Source organism: Balaenoptera physalus, assembly GCF_965194825.1.
Source record: "Balaenoptera physalus genome assembly, chromosome: 15".
NCBI lineage: Eukaryota > Metazoa > Chordata > Mammalia > Artiodactyla > Balaenopteridae > Balaenoptera > Balaenoptera physalus.
Window position 1 is genome coordinate 21,961,304 of NC_138894.1, and position 20,968 is coordinate 21,982,271.

Here is a 20,968-nt window from a genome sequence, read left to right on the forward strand (position 1 = left end):
CAAGTCCCAGTGTGGCATAAATGAGCTATAAAATGTGGCTGAGGCTTTAGATTTCAATGGATTTTGGTTTCCCCATCAATAAAATGAGAATCTCAAACGTGTTTTTTTGTGTCTGATAATCTATTATTTTATGAAACAAACATGGATCCAATGGTCAGAAGGCTTCAATTCATAGGAATCTTGGGCTCTAATTTATTGAATTTATGTAATCCAAAGGAAACATTGAAAATCATATTATCCAATATTTCACCAGTTGGAAATGTCTAATGTGCCTTTTTGATCATTTCATCTCTCCCAGTGCAAACTTCTCATCTGGTGCCAAGAGCAGATGCCAGAAACACAGAGGGTAGAAATAATCTCTCCAAAGCTGGAGAGGCTAGTAAAAATTGGTCTGGATAACTTGAGAGAACACAGACTGCTGTCCCATGGTGTTCTACCCAAACTATTTTGATGTGATTGTACACCTCACTGCCCTTTCAGAGCCCTCAGCCCTGGAATCCCACATCTGGGCAGAACCTATGGGGTGAGTATTTGAGGCCACCTGAAGGTGGGCCTTCCTTCTCACTCCTCTTTTTACCCCCAAACCAGATCCCCCATTCCCAGGTCAAAATACCTGCCTTATGAGTTAATCATTTGATTGAAGGCTGTTTCTTATTAAAAATGCAACTACTCCTGGTGGGTAACACATCCAACTATAGTAGCCATTCACACCACACTGTTAATGACTATCTTAGTCTGTTTGGGCTGCTATAACAGAGTAACTTAGATGGGGTGGCTTATAAACAACAGAAATTAATTTCTCACTGTCCCGGAGACTGGAAATCCATGATCAAATCATTGGAAGATTCATTGTCTAATGAGACCCGCTTCCTGGTTCATAGATGACCATGTTTTCTCTGTGCCCTTACATTTTGGAAGAGATAGGAGAGTTTTCTGGGGTCTCTTTTATAAGGGAACTAATCTCCTGCTTAAGGGCTTCACCCTCATGACCTAATCACCTCCCAAAGGCCCTGCCACCTACTATGATCACATTATGTGTTAGGATTTAACATATGAATTTTGGGGGTACACAAACATTTGTTCACAGCGATGACCTTCAAACCCTTTCCAGATATCACTTAGTAGTGGAAAGAGAAGAACTATTGTGAGAGTTTTCTTCCCTCCCACAATACTCTTCTCCTAACTTCACACTGCAGTTAAAACTCACCTTTTAGCCTGAAATGGAACCTACAAAGCATCCTTACTAAACCCATCTGAAAGCCATTTATCTTCTCTTTTATTTTATTCCTTTCTTCCTTAATTCACTCAACCAACTAAAGTTTATTAAGCATCCATAACTTATAGGGAACTATACTAGGTACAGAGGATACAGTGCAGAATAAGAGCAATATGGTCCTTGCCATTGAGGGAATGATATTCTCACCTGGTGATCTGGCACTTTCCTGGCTTTAGCATTGAAAGTCTCATGTCCTGGGAACTCCTTCAATCCTGGGCAGACCAAGACAGTGGGTCACCTTAGTCTGATGCATAAATGATAATACATAAGTTATAATGCAATTATAGTTGTCTGAGGATTGTAGAGGTGCTCTGAGTATGTAAAATGAGAGAACCCCACCTGTGAAGTCATAGAAGGCTCCTCTGAATTCGCGGGCTTGTGAGCTGAGATTTAAACGATGAGACTTGAGGGAATTCCAGGGAAAGAAAAATCACATTCAAAGGCTCTGAGGTGAGAAACACTGTGGCAGATCTGAGAAATTTAGGATGATCTTATGTCTTGGTTTGCCTGGAAGTGTCCTGGTTATAGCCTATTGCCCTGGCCTAATTAATCATGACCCCTTTCACTCTCACAAGTGTCTTGGTTTGAAATATGACCTACATGTTCACCCCAGAGAAACTCTAAGATGTCCCTGTGGCTGGAACAGAAGGACCCAAGAGGTGCAAATGAGGCTGCTAAGGTGTCAGAAAACCAACTTTTCAGGGTCTCGAGGAAGATTCCAAAAATTTGGGATATTACGTGTATATCCCTAAGAAATACATGTACACCTGAAACAAATATAATATTGTAAATCAACAATACTTCAATATTTTAAAAAAAGAAATATGGGAACAGTGAGAAGAGTCATACACAGAGAAATATCATGATCACACATAAAAGTTAAACACAGCAAATGCAAGAGTGGATGTGAGAGTTCCATTTAGCAGACCTTTTATTGTGATCCAGGCCAGAGATGACAGTGGCCTAGATTAGGGTGGAAGCATCAGCAATGGAGCTAAGTAGATAATTCATAAGATATTTAGGAGGAATAATTGATAGAACTCAGTATGATAGCTGAAAGGTCAAGGGAGTGGGAGAGTCAGGGCTGACACAATTGGCTACCCGGGCTGAACAGAACTGGAAGGTGTCTGCGTGGAAGACCATGAAAGCTGCATTGAAATTCGAGCATTCTCGGCAGAGGCAGAGGAGAGGGAGAGTCAAGGATGATGGCCAGCTTTCTGGTATGAGCCACTGGCTGGACAATGGTGAAATTTAGGACAGGGAATCTGAAGGAGATTCAGAATCTCATGTCATCATTCCTGAAATACTCTTATAACATGCAAAAATCCTTACCATTAATTTTGTCAGGCTTATCTCTTAGTTATGTGCATGTTTTATCTTGCTCTTCCCCTGACATACCCTAAGCAGACTATAAATCCTCATAAGCATAGACCAGGCTGGATTCATCTCTCTGACCACCACAGAGCCTAGCACAAGCTCTGTCATGAGGTAGCGTATGCAAACTCTTAGAAGAAGGTGGAAAAATGGGCAGGTAGGTAAGGGGGTGAGCTTCTGCAAAGACTAGACATATAAGAGTGAGTCTGGTGACAAGGCTGTATAAACTAATTCCCGGTCAGTGTGACTGCATACACCAATAAAAAGTCCATAGTAAACATTTTAGGTTTTGCGGGTCATACGTCATCTCCTGTCACTTGTCTTTTCTGCCGTTTTGATGAATGAGCAGCCACAGACAATGTGTAAACATATGGATCCTGAAATTTAAATTTCATTTAATTTTCACATCACCTAATATTACTAGTCTTCTTTTGATTTTGTCCAATCATTTAAAAACGTAAAACCATTCGCAGCTTGCAGGTAGCATGCCGAACTGCGGACCAATACCTCCATTTCCCTAAGTGGAAGATAGTGCAGCTTGGCATCAGACAGATTCTCGTGAAGAATGATGGACACGCTCACCCCAAACACTTTCCTTTTCTCCTTGTCTCAAAAACAAGGAAGATATACAAACCCATTGTGTCTAATCTCTACTTCATCTTTTAAAAATGGCTCTGATTTCTTAAACGATTTCTTTTTCTTCAAACTTCTTTGGGGACTTTCTTTCTCTCTCTGCTTTCTCCACTTAACTTTCTTTTTTATTGTGCAAGTTTGTTCTCTCACTAATAAATTTTACTTTTACTACCAGAAGCACTACTGGGTTTGACATTTTTAGTGAGGATGCTGAGACTTCCCCAGATTTTGTTTATCACTTGCCTTTTCATAACCACGGACAGCCTCAGCCCTTCCTAAATGAAGGATTGATGCCTACACAGCATGACCTACACCTGGAAATCTATTAACAATTAACAGCCAGTAAAAAAGACAACCCAAAGATCCAGACTGCCAGCTTCATGGGTGGGAGGAGGCAGATTAAAGTGCTAATGATGTGCACAGGATTTAATATTTTAACGTCTGTCCAGTGGCATCTGAAACTCTACACTGGTCATAAATACAATTTGTTTGTTTGTTTAAAGAGAAATACTGTTCCATATGCATGATCATTTCTAAAACTAAACTAAGCCATGCATGTGAGAAGGAGAGTGACAGTCATTCCTGCTTGTTTCATTATAGATCAATTAGACCAAGGCTGGAAGTCCTCTCTTAAACACACCTCACCAAATGTGTTTCTGCAGAATTAACTTGTGCCCAGCAGTGACCGTACTCCTGTCTGGTGTACCTCTGTATGGGAACAGTACCTCAAATCAAGGATATGCACAGCTTAAAAAATGATATAAAATTTGACTCAATAAGCAGAAGAATTAGAATAGCATCAATGAAACCATTTTTTTCCAGATCTAGACTAGGTGTAACCCATGACTGCTTATACCAAGATTTTGGAGGGCAGCAGCTATGAATGCAATGGAGATAAAGAAGAAAAATGGGGAGATCCACTCTTTTCTCAAGCCAGTCCATATTCAGCCTGTCACAGGGTAGGGATATCTCTGTCCTTTCAGTCTTTGACACCAAAAAATAGTTGGTCACCATTGCTCTGGAATACAACCCTTTATGTGGGAGACAGCAGAAGTGGCAGGGGGAGTCGAGAGGGGATGGGAGCAATAGTGGATATCGTGCAAGATCCCTTCTGCCCCTTTTCCACCACAGAGAAGACCTGTGAAGATAACCAGCAGCTACCGTCCGCTAACCAACAATCTAGGACTTCTGGGAATCTCTACTATTGGAAAACTAGAGCTTGATGTGCAGCCCTATATCTTAATGGACCCATCTCTGCAGCTGGCTTCTTTGGAATGTTGCAGGACCAGTTGGAGAGTATTTAAATCCACAAGTCTCAATCACATTAAAATGATCTCTGGCAACCAAACTGAGGCACGCAGATTTTTTATTTTTAAAAAATATTTATTTATTTGACTGTGCCAGTTCTTAGCTGCCGCACTCAGGATCTTCGTTGCCATGTGCGGGATTTTTAGTTGCGGCATGTGAACTCTTAGTTGCGGCATGTGGGATCTAGTTCCCTGACCAGGGATCGAACACGGGCCCCCTGCATTGGCAGCATGGAGTCTTAGCCAGTGGACAACAAGGGAAGGACCAGCACACAGATCTAAAAGGCAGCAAGCATAATCCTGCCCCACAAGCATGCCTGGTGTAGTCCTGATGCCCATGGTGAGGACGGAGGATGCATGCCTACTGTGTGATGCATCTGTGGCTGTGGCAGAGCATTTGATTCACCTCAGTTGTCACAGACGCAGGCTTGTTAGATAAAAGGGCCGCACTTCTTCCCGCACCCTCCACTGGCCTGTAGAAATGGACAATTTTCTCAAACTGCTAATGCCAAAAGCCTTCAGTGGAGCCAAGGGAAGGAATAAAAAAAAAAAAAAAAAGAGGTTTAAAGGTATGCTCTGAATTTGCTAATAGGCATGCATGGTCCTTTTGGAACCAAAATAGAATTTTTGATGAATTACCTTGTGGCAAATTTGAAATATTATATTAGCCTGGGGGCCCCAACAAGACATAATTCACTCCACTGGTGAGAACAAATCTCATTTCCACATTCATTCCTTTAAACTCATTATTGACCCGGGGGAAAATGCTAGCCGGGAGCAAGTTTTAATAAAGACACTGGCGGAATCATTGCTATAGTACTAAATTCAATAATAAGCAACATGCCAATTGGTGGCAATGGCCCCTTAGACCTGCAGAGACCCTGGAAGGCAGCTTCTGAAGGGCTTAACTCTCCATCCAGAGCAGAACAGGACATCCAAGAAAAGATTTCATTATTTTATGTGATAATCTGTCATATAAAAATCACTCTGGCTTAAATGGTCTGATTGTCAGCTTGCCTTCAAATGAACCATTGCTGAAAATTGATTTTAAATTAATTTTGATTTAAAAAACCTGGCAGATGCAATAGAGGAATTAAAAAAAAATGATAACTTTGGGGTCAGAAATACCTAGATTCAAATTTTAAATCCAGGACAAATTTTATTCCCTCCTTAAGACTCAATCTCTGCCACTAGAATTATGCTTTCAGCTAAACATAAGTTATCTGTGGGCAGGGTCCATGTCTTTATTGTTTGTTGCTACATCCTCACATGCCTTATCATATAATAGATGTTCATTAACTACACATCAAATGGATCTATCTTCAAGGACTGTTATAAAGATTAAGAGAGCTAAGATATGTAATTCTTTTGGCACCTTGCTTGACACGAGACAGTTCACAACATATTCAGAACAAATTAACTGCTGGTACAAGGCCACTGGTGGAAAGGCCACAGAAAAGAGCTTTTAATGAAAAATCCAACCAAACTGAAGAGGTCTGCCCACTGCTGTGGTTCTGGCAGGAAGGGACCAGGTCCAGGGAAGTCAAGAAAGGGAGACAGGACACCTTGAAAATGCAAGGGGGACATTTAAAAAGAGCCAGTAATGCCAGTTAGGGAGCTGTGTTTGCTAAAAAAATCTTCAGCCTTAATCAGCAGATTGGAAGGTTTCTCTGGGGTTCCAGAGTATATCTATGTCTAGGCAGGTAAAGTCAAATAAAAAATTAAATCATATCTCTAGAGAATCCACCTAATCAGCTGGTAGGAGGGAAGCACACATGTGCCTGGAAAGGTGACCTGTCCTAACTTGTTTCTCCTCAACCCTCACTGCCCTGACCCAGCCCTTCCACTTCAGGCTGGCCCATTGGTCCCCAACATTCTCTGTGACCATATGATGACTTTCTCATTCCCCTGTGCTTGCTCTTTGAGATTGTCTCTGCCAATCTAATTTCTACATAGTCTTTAATCCCAAAATAATCTATACAACATTCCCATTCATTGTATGAGAGGGAGAGAGAGAATCCTAGTACCACAGGGTTATTCTCATCTCTTCTCAATCTTTATCACACCCTGTCATTTGCTTCTATACTGCGAAGATTTCTCTCATTGTTTATAACGTATATATCTTGTTTTCCTGAAAGGAAACATTACTTCTCCAAAGCAGGAACATCTCCCTGGTGTATATCCTCCACCGTCTGGTTACTCACCCATATGACCCAACAAACACCCATGCAATAAACGGTGAAAGGAAGTCAGCAGGTACCCGGTTCACAGTGTATTGACAGGAATGAATGACCTCTGTGTGATTCTCTGTAACTTTCCACAAACTTTTAGAGAAATGACAATATGCAAGGGATTCAGAAGGAATATCACAGAAAGAATGTCAACAGCATCTATGCATATACACATAAGCATATACATTAAATACCCGCACACGCACACACACAATGAGGTTATATCTCCACCTAGTCATTCTCAGAGGCAGGATTCCTAAGCAGGATCTGATTTAGGTTCTGACTACAATCAACTCCTGTGAGCCAGGACTGCCCATACCAGCAAAGCACCTTGGGAAAGAGCCCAGAGCCTCTGTAGTAGGATCAAGGCTGTCCCACGCCCCACCCCCCAGCCACTGGTGCTGATTCTCTGGGCTAAGTGTTTCTCCAGTTGACTGCTCCCAACCTTTTCCCCTCTACTCTGTTCCTCCTGCTCAATGGGTCTTTTAGTTTGGCCCCTCCAGCCCTGCCATCCCCCCATAGATAGGGATGTCCCTGCAGTACACAAACATGCATCTCCCTTTAACCTCACACAACCTGAAATCAACACAATAAAGTTTCCATCGTCGTTGCCTCCTCATTCAGGAGAGAGAAAAGACCAAATGGTTATGGGTGCTTTAATAAGGAAATGATCATCCTTCCCTGAGAAATGTGGAGAATGACAAAAAACCAAAAAAGCAATCCATCTGCTTTCTGATTGCTGGGATGGGAATGTGGGTGAGCCAGGGGACAGAGACAGCTAAGAGTTTGTTGCCACAAAGAGCAAAATGGAGAGTTCAGAGAGTTCTCCTCTTCACTCCAGAATTACCTACTGATCATTTCCCCCGTCATATTAACTGTGAAATGCATCCAACACTGGATGCCAGATAAGGAGTCCATATCAACAAGGAAACATTTCCAGACATCAGAATTGTGAGGAAACAGAGGGAGTAACAAAAGAATGGAACCACATATACATACAAAAGGGAGGGTGATTTCTAGCGCAGATGGTTGCCAACATGGAGCACGTGGATAAGTGATTATCACAAAGTTGAAAGAAGCAAGTCTAGGGCATATGTTATAGCTAAAGTCCAACAGTGGTGCAGATAAGATACCAGGACAGACGATTAGGGAATTAATTAATTAAGACTCTGTTTATACTTCTATTGTCAGTGTTAATTATTTGTTGGTTTGAGTAAGCTCCCCTGTCTTCCTTAGAGGCTGTCAGCGAATGATAACGTACTTGGATTTCCACAAGTATCTCTTGTTGTTTCCAAGGATTGTACTTGCAGCATTAGCTCATATGTTCACATAATGACAGTAATAATCAAGGAACACATACTCAAGGAAGCTAAAAATGCCTTTTTTTTCAACAAGAGGTATGTTACTGTCCTTCCTTTAGACTTTGGCTTCTGTCTGGTTTTTGGTACATCGGGGTAGGCAGAGAAGACGAAATGGTTAGGTTCTTTGGAAGAGGATGGGCTAGCAAGAGATCCCTCTATGAAGAATGTGCAGACCATCAAATCCATTTTACAAATGACACCCCCCCTCTGTCCCTCTTCTGCCGCCACTCAGGCATTCATAATTCCAGTAGCACATCCTGGCGGGAGATCTGGTTTGGAAATCTGCCAATAAGGAAGCCTTCCAATGAGGAACCAGTGATAGAACTGGTATGATCATGCCTCTGATTAATTTCTACCTTTAACAAAAGAGTAGCTGCTATTCTACTGTTGATTTCTTACAGCTGGCCTCAGACTTACAGGCAGAAGGCAGCATGTGTTTTAACTTCTGCAACCCTGTAAGAGTCATCAGGATCTATGCAGTAGGGGAAGGGGTGGGTGCAGAGATTGGAAAGAGATAAATCCAGGTCTGTATCAGCAATGCCTTAGGAATATTCCTGGAGAGAGAAACTGATCTTCTAAGATGGAAAGAAATAAGGAAGCTAGATTCAGCAGTTTTGATTACTGAGTGAAAGGGTATGTGTAAATGGGAGGGGAAAATGAAAGAAACAAGACTGCTGGAGACCAAAAGCATGCAGTCATGTGAAATTTGATCCAATTTCACTGTAGGGTGTTATTTTGGAGATATTTATAACTTTTTAACCAATAAATAACAAAAGAAAATCTAATCAAAACCATCCTCCTTTAAAAGCTAGACCTGAAGAAATTGACATTTTTTTTTTCCTTTTTAAGAAGTTACTTGGTTTCCTTAAATGGAAAGTTTTCTGTGGTACATCTTATTTTAGAATCTCTAACTTTATCTTCTCTTTTTTCCTACCTAAAAAAATGTTTGAACTGTTGGTAATTTGTGATTTTTGTTATTTCTGGGCACATTAAGATTGGCCATTAGTGTCAAATGCTAAAGGTGGTGATTCCAAAGGAAAAGGAATGGAGTCGCATGTCCATATAACCCTTAGCAGCGCACAAAGATGAACTGAAGGAGAGGCAAGGGGGGGGGGGTGTGGGGGGCGGAGGAGGAGGACAAAATCTGACTGTAGAAGCAGATAAAATGACAGGAAGACTAGAGTTGCCATCTGCTGGAGGATGGAAAGAATGACATTTGACACTCACTATTTGAAAGAGCAAAGCTAAACTCAGTCAAACTAATAAATCTCCAAATACTGTGTACTGCCAGTTAAAGGATAAAAAATTGGGAAGGGGGTGTTATTATTTCAGTATGGCAGTCTTTGAATAATGTAGAAAATATATGGGGGAAGTAAAACAATACCATCCTCTTTTCTTAACTTGCACTCTGCATGCTCTTAAAAGGGATGATGAATACTGCTTTATATGCTTTCAAATGCCAGCATGTTCCTTCAACATGTATTTCTCACTTTCACCACTGCGACTTTGAAAATAAAATTGATGATGGGGTTTCTTCTGTAAGTATGCCTAGTCATTGCTTCCAGATTTTCTTTCTGCTTATGTAACATGGCCAAATGCATGAAGCTTACTTAAGTTCAATATAGAGAGCACTGGACTGGGAGTCAGGACGGACAGGTGGATAATCTCAGTTTGCCTACCAGCCACCAATGTAATTGTAAGCCAATCACTTTATTCCTCTGGGCCTAGGGAGTTTAAAGCTGTAAAATTATAAATGATATGGAAGATGGGCTGCAGAGTTTAAAGGATCTCTGAGGCCCTTTTTAGCTCTCAAATTCTGTGAATCTATAAGCATTCCAAACTCATGTAGCACTTATAACATGAATATTCAATATAAATTCTCATCATTGCTTCTACGGAATGCAGCAGAACAGTATCTAATGGCTTGATTAATCAGCCAAAACCATCTTCCTTACCAATGAAGGGAAGGATGTTTTCCCCCTTTTCATATTGTAGAGAAAGAGCCATTTATTTAAACTTGCTTTCTCTGACACTGTTCTTGTTGCAGCAAATGCCATAGAAAGTTCCCTGAGGGGGGGAGGGATAAATTAGGAGGCTCGAATTAACATATACACACTGCTATTTATAAAATGGATAATCAACAAGGACCTACTGTATAGCACAGGGAACTCTACTTGATATTACATAATAACCTATAAGGGAAAAGAATCTTAAAAAGAATATATATATGTATAGAATCCCTGCATCGCCACCCCTGGAACTGCCCGAGGCAGAGAAGATTTTCTCCCTCAGCATCACCCTAATTGCTTTCTCCACTCAAGAGTGCCCTGCCCTGAGGCTGAGCAGCCAGAGCCTCTGTACCATTAACCCTTTGGGGCCACATGGTCTGTAGATGGTGCCGAAATGGGGTGGGGGTGTTACTAATAATTCCACCTTCTTTCAGCTTCTAGTGTAGGCCCTAAGAAGTGGAAGAGTCCAGGGTCAGGAACCCTGTGGACATGCTGTGCATCTTTATATAGCTATAGATATATAAATTGATATATATATAGAGAATATATATATATATATATATATATATATATATATATATATATACATAAATTGAAGTATAGTTGACATGCTGTAAATCAACTATACTTCAGTTTAAAATTTTTTTTAAAAAAGAAAGTTCCCTGATGAGGAAAAAGAGCCATGAAACCAGCTTTAAGAACCACAGAGTTAGAATAGCAAGCAACCTTGTAGATCAGAAGTGGAAACTGAGGTTAAGGAACTCATCCATACTGGTTTGGGACCAAAATGGATTTAATCATTTAATTGGCAAATTCTTCCTTACCCGAAACAAACCCATCCTTCTTTCTGAAGCTCTAAATCCTGCATACCTACAGCATTCAAGTCAGGATACGCTTCCTCTCCAACCAATGCTTCTCCAGCCCAGAGTGAGTCCTCCCTCCTTTGGAAACACTGGTGTTTAATATTTGAAACCCTCACTTAGCAATGAACATAGATGGCTTATTATTCATTTATTCATTTGACAAATATTTAATGAACATATTTTTGATGGCTTACGTTCTTTTAGGTGGAACAGAAGAGTTAAACCCATTTTCAAGAAGCTTATATTTTAATGGGAGATGGGGAGAAACATATATAAATAGGAAAATATCCAACAGTAGTATGTGCCATGGCAGATCATTAAAACAGGGTGGTATGAAAATGATTTGATATCTTTTTTAGATTGAGTGTCGAGGAAGACTTCTCTGAGTAAGTGCCCGCTAAGTGGGGACTTGAGTGACAAGGAGATGGCTCTTTCTAAAATGGTACAGAATTGCATTTGGGGGAAAGAAATCAAAGGAAGAAATGAGGCTGGAATAAAATCAACAAGAGGGATAGTGAGGAAAGATGAGGTGAGGGAGGTGAGCAAGATGCAGATGATTGGGGGGTCTCAAGGTCATGCTGAGAAATGTAGATTTTATTCCAAGCATTCTGGGAAGCTAAGCAAAGAACTGAGTTCTCTTTTCATGTAAATCAGTCTTCCTGACCTCCAAGGGTTAACCTCTTACTTTTAAAATTATTTTTTAAAAATTTCTCACGACTCCTAGGAGGCCCAAACCTTTGTACATAGAAGGCTTTTTAATAAACTGCTTCTGATTGGCTGACCGGTTGGCTAGTAACATGAAATCTTTAAGTTAGATAATATTTTAAGTAGGAGCTTCACCTCAGGGCAGTCAGAGGTCAGGATGATTGCAGCCCTCAAACTCAAATCCACAGGAAGGCTGAAGAAATGAGCTCAGCGTGGAGGCAGCTGCCCTCAGACACAGCCTATGACTCGCAGCCCTGATGTGTGACAATGTCTCACGCTGCTCCGAGCAGCCTGTTAGGAATGAAGGGAGCATCTTTTGTCGACTCCTCCCAGAGCAAAGCAAATCCTCCTACTTTGAAGAGAGGTTCTCACGGGGTCTTTGTACTCACGTGTCACACAGCTGTAACTGAAACTTTGGAACAGGTATATCTGTAACAGTTCATGGTGATCACGCTTAAAAAAGTATCTCTGTGTAAAACAGCAGCCTGAATAACAGGGAGGATTAATTCAGAGAGGTTATTCCATATTTTCTCTTTTAATACATGGCCCATATTTATATGTTTTTCTTTTGACTGGACAGCCATCTTTAACTGCAGCTTTAAGGGAAGCAAGTATAATAAAGAGATTGTTAAACATTATAAAAACTAGAATGCTTCTAATGTTAGCTGAGAGTAACCTGACTTATTTTTTACCCTGAGCTACAGAAAAGGCAAATCCTTTGTAATTAGAAAAAATAGGGGAGGGGTCATCGTCCTCCTTCTACCTGGCCCCTCGTGGTCTAAAGAGGTCCTCTAGGCTATGATGGGAGGAACATGTGTCTTGGAAACCCAGGTAGATGCCAGCATTTTTAAAAATCCTATGTGATACTGGGGCTGCTAAGAAGTACATATGGATTCACTAATAGAAGAGAAAAAGAAAGAAGAAAAGAAGGAAGGAAGGAAAGAAGGAGGGAGGGAGGAAGGGACAGAAGAAAGAAAGAAAAGAAAGGAGCTGGCAGGTATGGAGCACTGCAAGAGAGAGATCACAGATGAGAGACCACCAGTGCTATTTGGAGGCAGAGACCATAACCTCCCAAGCACGGAGGACAGTGCCTGGCGCATGGTTGGGGGAGAGGGGGTAGTTGGGGGAGGGAGAAAGAGAAACGTGGGAGGGAGGGGTGGGGGAGAGACAGAGAGACAGAGAGAGAGAAGCGTGGGTAGAGAAAAGAGGTGAATTTGAGACACAGCAGGCAAGCCAGAAGGAAAGAGAAATAAGAGGAAAAGCTAGAAATGAAGAGGAAAAAAGAGAAAAGATCTAGGCAATTATTCCCAAATTTGCATGATTATCAGAATTAACCCGAGGGGATCAGCCTCAAAATACCGATTTCCAGGCCCTATCCCAGATCTATTATTTCAGAAGCTGGGGGTGGAGTTGAACTGCAGCCCCGGAATCTAACAAAAGTCAAACCCCAAAGCTCTCCACAGGTGATGCTGATGTGCTGGTAGATTTGGGAACATGCTAAGGAGAAGAGAGGAAGGATGTGCCTGGAGGGCAGTAGCGGGGCTGGTGCCTGCACTGAGCCTGGAGGTGGCAGCTGTGGCGCTGCCATAGGGCACCCACTTGTCTCCGAGCACACGGCTCATCTACAAGAACCAGAGTTCTCCTCCCGGTAGAAGTGGTACCCAACTTCTGCTCCCACATGACATGCCCTTCAGTGGCGTTTGGAACAGCACGTGGTGGCGGACCACGAAGGGAACTACTTGGGAAGCGGAGTTCTCCTTTGCCCGTGCCCGGGGGGCGGGGAAGCAGCTCTGGCCGGCCAGCCAGCTCTGGGGTTGCCAGGGGGCCCAGGGTGGTTGCGGAGTTTGGCCCCCGATTATCGCCGATTTGTGAGAGAACCTCTCCCACACGCGGAGGAGCTAGCAAAAGTGACTTGGTCTCGGAAAACGACCAGGTGGCAATGGCAGCCGTCTAGCCTGACACGCATTTCCGATCGTCATGGTAACGCGCGCAGCGGCAGGGATGCGGCGGGGGAAGCGTGGTTGCGCTGGGATCTGGCGGGCGCGTGTGGCCGCCACCCCCTCCGCTCGCGCCGCCCGGAGCCTCGGGAGCCCGGGGGCGGCAGAGCCATGCGGGGAGCACTGCCGCCCAGGCAAGGGTACAATTGCCTCTCGGGATGCAGGCGACGTGGGCCCGGATTATGTGTTACTATGACAATGGTAAATAGGTTCACTGGCTTTCAGAGAAGTGGCTACGTGCAGTTTGAGCGGCGGAAGGCACAATCTCCCTCCAGTTCCAGAACACACGTACCCATTCATGGGTCTGTTTTCACATCGCAGAAAACGAGGGGCTTAGGAAAGCCACTGAAATACTTAGTTTTAGTCACTGGGCATTTTCCTGACAGTGACCTATACTGAGTTTGATTCAGTGGCTCCAACTAATAATTTTTTTTTTTAAGTCTTTCTACTAAGAAAGAAGAGAATGAAGCATGCTTATCAGATGATAATTAATTTGCTCTCCAGAAAAAAAAGAAAAAGAAAATTAGCTAAATGTCCTGATAAAGTGGTTCTGTGAAATCCTACACATACCAGGAATGTCTCAAATATCATCTTTTAAAAACACAACCACATATAAAATTGTGATTGGTTCTGCTGTTGCTTCCAAGAGGAATATCCACTCTTTTCTGAAACCTGTTACACCTTTCAAAAAAGTAAACTAGAAAATGCAGAGCACCTTCAGAAGGGCTATAGCTTTTCCTAGAGTATATGTTATCTACCGTGTCAGAGCCAGCCTACAAAACGTGTTAGCAGAAATAAGGTATTGATTAAATACAGTCATAGTAAACATGAAACTTACATTAATATTACCCACCACTGGTGATTTAGCATTTCATCATCCATCAGAGCCTACGAATGCATGTATACACACATTTATAAACAGTAAACCTTGCCACAATTAACAGGATTTATACAGCCTTTTAAATATTAGAAAAGACAGGTTTTTTAAAGCCCGTTATCATATACTTTAAAAAAAGATATAGTAATTATCCTTGGTTGTGGTTCATTTGCATAAATTTTATGAATTCATTATATACCACAAATTATTTTAAAATATGCTGTTCAATAAACAAACACATTCAAGAGAAATCACTGGTTGATTCTAACACACTTCTTTCACTTCATCTCTACATGCACTTTCCCCAGCATCTGTACTTTGTCCAATTAATACTCCCCTGTGAGTATTTCTGTTCCCACCAGTCAGACTTGGTCCAGGACCTCCTCACTTCCAGTCATGCCTGGAGAACCATCATAATATGTTTTCCCTTGTGCCATCTCCCCCACTCCCCCACCACATGGAATCACCAAACCCTCTCAATTCAAGTCACACTTTCTTGTTTGTCCAAGAGGCCTTTCCATTCTACTCTAACCATGGTAAATATTTACTTGGTAGGTTTTGAGTTCTTCCATGTTATGTCAGTTATGGACTTTTCTTATATTGATTCTTTTATTCATTTTTATATATGAGCATGTCAAAGAAACTACCATGCCAAATTTATCTTTATATCTGCTACAGTGGCTAGCACATTTAAAAAAAAAAATACTTAAATGAATGAATGAATATTAATGTTGGAACACTCTGATGGACTCAGCTGCTTAGAGGAATTCCTATGGTTATCTTCCTCCTCTGCCCCTTCAGAGACATCACCTCCCTAACGGAATGAAATGTGGAGATGTGGTTTGTATCCTGATTCAAACAAATATACTTCAAAAAAAAAAAAATTGAGGGATACTGGGAGGTATCTAAATATGGACTGTGTATTAGTAATATTAAGGAATTATCATCTATTTGCTAAGGTGTGATAATGGTATTATGGTTATAAAAATGTTCTTTTTTTCAGATATATACTAAAAATGTTTAGTAGTAAAATGTTACGAGATGCATGATTTACTTTAAAATACTCACAAATGATAATGAAATAGTGGCAAGACATTAATAATTATTAAGTCTAATATTAATAATTAAGTCTAAGTCTAATGAAGTAATTTTTAGTTGCCTCTCTTCATACCATACTTGATAAGAAATAAAATAATAAGAAGAATGAAAATAAGTAAAGACTATACCTCCACATAGCAATTATCTGGAGGTGATTTCAAATATTCTGCCTGTTCCTTACTTAACCACTGTGTGAGGCAAGCAGCTGACTGTATCACAATTCACAGAAGGTAAATCATAGTTCTGTCCTAGAGGTATGTACTAGGCCTGCTGGAGCCCAGGGAGAAAAACAGCTAGTAAACTTTAGAACACTAAAGGTTTCTTCCCATCGACATCCCCCATTTTGTTGGGAAATGGCCTGTTGGCCAAAGAAGCGAATGGCAATGCTAAATGCTAGAAAAATGACAATAATAATGAAAAAGTTTTAAAGTTGCATTCTACCTCCCAGGTGTAGAATGCAACTTTAAAACTAACAGTATATGTATCAGCAAGTTTATTTCTTTAAAGTTGTTATATAAAGCAAGAACATTAATCCCATTTTATAGATGAAGAAACTTAGGTCCTGACAGTTAACATATACATTTATCCTTGAGTTGTTTAAAATTATTAAATGGATGAAATATAATTCCCAAGATTAAGACAGTAGGTAAATCTCAGAATCAAAGCAAAATTATTCCCTGACATTCTGATTATTACTTTAACATGCACTTCTTCCCTTATCTGTTCCTGAACAGTTGGGTGGAAAACATTGCCTCATTTCTTACCAGCAGGATACAGGAAGAGATGCTCTCCCTGCTGCAGAAGAGACCCAGTTCATGAGTTGTTATTTTCTGTATACAGAACATCAAAAATTTCTGGAAGGCTTTTAAATATGTTTCATTTTAACCCTCCTGACACCACTGCAGTTAGGTGGGTGGTAAATGCCATGTAGTTTACTTTAGAAATCAAGAATGCTTATGACAGCTGGAATGATGTTCTAGCTGGCAATGGAAACAGAGTAGACAGAATCCGGGAACTGGAGACCCAGATACAGCCTTACTATATCCACATCACCAAAGTCACACAGTATTGCTTTCCTTTTTCAGCTCTCAGGGTTTCTGAAAGAGCAAAACCATCAAAGTAAACAGTACTTTGCTTTCCACATTGGTTGAATAATATCCTGAGCGGTACACTTGGATCTCAAAAAGATTTCGGAAGCCTTTGCAATGTTCATAACAGCTATAGGAGAGATGTACTATTCACCATATTATGTAATGAAACAAACTTTGGGCTCAAAGGGATGTGGCAAGTTTGGCAATATGTCTGTTTCATTTTGTGAAACAACTATTTAGTTGTTTGAAACAAAAACAACAATAATAAAATGGTGGGTATCCATCAGACCTTGTTAGGCAATTGCACTGAAAGGAAGTGGTTGAATTCCATTAAAAACATTTCAAATTTGTAGGCATCCTTCAAACACCAATTACACTGAAATCAGGTAGATGAAATTAAATTCTTTCAGAGAATTACCTATCTTTAAAATAAGCAATTACCCATACCGGGTTATTACTATCTGAACATAGTTAACCTATGCATGTGGTCAAAGGAACTCAAGGCAACTGTTTGAGTAGAGAGGGCTACAACCAGACCAGGCTCGTGTCTGTAATAGGGTTTGGTGAAGGACGGGATTCTCCCTTTGACAGCAGCTCCCAAAGCATAGCACTGAACCCCTAACATCCTACCTTCCGTTAATCACCAGTTATGAATTGTTCAACAGACATCCATCAACATTAGTGGTACCATTCTGACACCGCTAATGTTGAATGTCTAGTGTAAGATGCAGCAACCCAATAAAGGTAGAAACAGGTATATCTCCTGTCTGTCTTGCTCTAAGGACTGGGAAGGAATCCCTGCCTAGCTGAAGACCCTGTCATAAGGCCTCGCTTCAAGAGAAGGATCCAATATGATTTTTTGATTGTTTTTGTATTTACCCTGTTTCAGTTTATAAGTGGGGGGTAAAGTTGCATTACAGTTAGAAGACCACCCGCCACATAAATAGGTTAGAGCTAGAAGCCTCTGAAATAAGCTAACAACACCTTTATACTGAGTGTCACCTTCACTTTCCAGCCCTTGTTATGTACTTTAGAATTTACTGATTCATGAAGGTCAGAGCTGAAAGGGATCTTAAAAATCCTCCCAACCAACTTCCATTCTCTATATACAGAAGAAATGTACCCTAAAACCACAGAGCTAATAAGTGGCAAAACCAGAATTTAAACATGGATATTCCAACTCTATGATCAGGACACACCACTATACCAGAAATATAATCTAGATTTTGCTCTTGAGAAATTTCAACCTAGGAAATGTGGGAAAAAAAATAGGGAAAGGGGCTTAGAAACAACTAGAGAGCAATTTTAGACAGCATGTAGCAGAGCATTTAGTTTATAGATGAGTCATAATTCAAAGAAAGTAGGGATTAATATGGACTTCTAGGACTGTGATTCCCCACTAATGAATGAAATCTTCAAAGAATGGAGTACTATCCAAAATATCTTATACATCCTAGTACTTGCCACAGTTAATGAAACAGAGTAAGTACCCATGACATGGTAGTTGAATGGATGGGCGGCTATATGGATTTGTGGATGGATAGTCTGGAGAAAGGAAGCCCTCATAAAGGAAGTGGGATATAGTAGGGGTTAGAATAAGAAGGACAGTGTAGAGGCTATACAGTATTGAAACGAGCATTATTTACTTAAAGGATGTTGAAAAAACAACTTACTTGCAGTAGAAGACACTTACTAGGAAGTAGCGCATGATGAATTTAGACACTCCATATCAGTATCACACAGCTGATCGTCACCTATTCTCATGACTTTACTGGATTATGTTTAGACTGGTGTTGTAAGTGCAGGGAGAGTTTGAGAAACTTGTTAATGAATCCAGACTCCCACATACAAAATGAGATTTCTGAATGTGTGTGGTCGTTGGTATTCTGTTCCGTTCTTTTTCTACACAAATAGCAACAGATGGTTGGAGGGTGCCAAGAGGAGTGGGAATCCAGGAGGCAAATTTAAATTGCCCCATCTTCTCTTTTGCTGGGTCTCCGCTGGATGAACCCCAGGGGGAAGGAAGACTGTAGAAGAATTCTTTGGCTTTTACACAGCCAAAAGACTGATTGGTATGCAGCCTTCTTAGGTGCCCCATACTTGGATCTAGGGAATGCAGACAAATCTCTTATCACCAATACCAGCTGTGTTAAGTAAATGGCTTAGGTTTTCTATGCCTTGATTTCCACATATATATTGGGAAAGTGGTAGAATCTCATAGAACTTTTAGGAATAAATGGACTTAATATATTAATGTGCTTTACTTTACAGCCAGAGATATCACTCTATAACGTTTGGTGGAGCTGATGAGGAACTGGTGAACATTTATGAAGTGAAGATTTATCAAAGGGTACATCGACCCTTTAAGGAGGTTATCTTGTGTTCAACATTCCTCTTGTGTCTCCAATCCCATCACACAGGATCCAGCATGCTAGCTATTTCACAAGTTCATGAACATAGGCTTGTTTTGGCCTTAGGGCCTTGGCTCTTGCTATTTCCTCTCCTTGGAGTTCACATGTCCTGGAGATTTAACTGGCTGACCCCTACTCATTATTCAGGTTTCAACTCAAATGTCACCTCTTCAAGGAAGCATTGCCTAACCTTAGATAAAGTAGGCCCCTTCCCTCAATTTCTCTCTTCCACATGGCTTGATTTAGACCAGTGACTTGCACATGCTAGAAGCTTAATAAGTTCTATTGGTCTTATTACTTGTATAAAGGCCTAACAGTACCTAAGGACCTGTACGTTTTCTAGAGATATTTAACTTGTGGTCTTAAGATTGGAGCATCAATCTTTCAACCTTCAGAAAACCAAGATCCAGTTAAGCAACTGCTTAGGAATATAAAAGTTCAGTTTAAATAAGTATGTGCCTAGCTGTTTCTACTTTAAAAATTGTTCTAACATCTAAATGATTCTTCCCAGTTAAATACAATATTCTTTAATATTTATGTACTGTTATTTTAATTTTAAATTTCTATTTTTATAGGCAAAGGACAATTGAGCAGAAAAATGTTATACCCTCTCTCTCTCATGCTGTGAAGCAACCTGTTTTACTGTTTAAGCCTGTGTTTGTTCTGTTTCAATTGTACAGAGGAAACAGTTCTGGCACCTTTAAAAATCAAAGATCTATCACTCAACAGGATAACATAGCAACCTAGGAAAGGGAATTATGAGGAATAGAGAAAAGATACAGTGCTTCTAAAACCTCACTGGGCTTATGAATCACCTAAGAATCTTGTAAAAATGTAGATTCTAATTCAAGTATATCTTGGGTGGAGTCTCAGAGTCTGCATTTCTCACAAGCTCTAGGTGATGCTTGTGCTGCTGGTCCTTGTGTTTATGGATGATGCTGTTTGGGTCACGTGGCTTGAGAAATAAAAATCACTTTAGAGCATTTGGTATTGTACTTGCAGTTATAGTAACATTAAGCCAGTACTATTTTATTTAACCTACAAAAATGACCAAAAATTCTTCCCCACCCATGCAGAGATGAAGCCTCTTTCTCCTCTCCTTGAGTCAGGATGACCACATGACTAGCTTTGGCCAACAGACAACAGCAACCTGCTGGAAGACGAGACCTGAAAAGTACTTGTGCACTGAGACTTGCTCTCTCTTGCTGCTCTTAGAACCCTTCAATCACCACACAGTTGCACCAGAGCTAGCCTTCTGGAGGATGAAAGGCCACATGGAAGAGAAGCAAGGTCCCCCTGCCAACGGCCTGCCAATCGCCATCCCTTTGAGTGAAGCCATCCTAGGTTATACAGTCTCCAGCTAATTCTCCAGTTAACCACAGTCAAGCTGGCTTATGCAGAAGATCTGCCCCAACACACAGGACCATGAGCTAAATAAAATGTTGATTGTTGTTTTAACCACCAAGGTTTTTGTTTGTTTGCTTTGTTTTGTTTTTTTCATGCAGCCTCTAAAATATGAACTGATACTTAAGAAGGAGCAATAAGAGTTTGCATAGTCAGAGGTGCATAACACTATTTGTGCTTATGATTCTTTTTCCTTCTTGTCTTCATTCTATGTGGTATAATTTTGGTCTCATATAATAGAAATGGATATCAGTAGTTATTGCAATAGAATTCGAACTATTTTTCTATATTATAATTAAATTTATTTTTACCTTGTATTTTACTATGTTGA

At 40.7% G+C, this 20,968-nt stretch overlaps 1 protein-coding gene and 1 long non-coding RNA gene across 4 annotated transcripts in view; one reads left to right on the forward strand and one right to left on the reverse strand.

The window, feature by feature from the left end:
* LOC309643308 overlaps positions 1-20,968 on the forward strand; it is a 997,346-nt gene that overhangs the window by 540,777 nt on the left and 435,601 nt on the right. The gene's annotated exons all lie outside the window — the stretch shown is intronic.
* The window catches only part of CTNNA2 (catenin alpha 2), a 1,185,886-nt gene that overhangs the window by 324,029 nt on the left and 840,889 nt on the right, over positions 1-20,968 (reverse strand). The gene's annotated exons all lie outside the window — the stretch shown is intronic.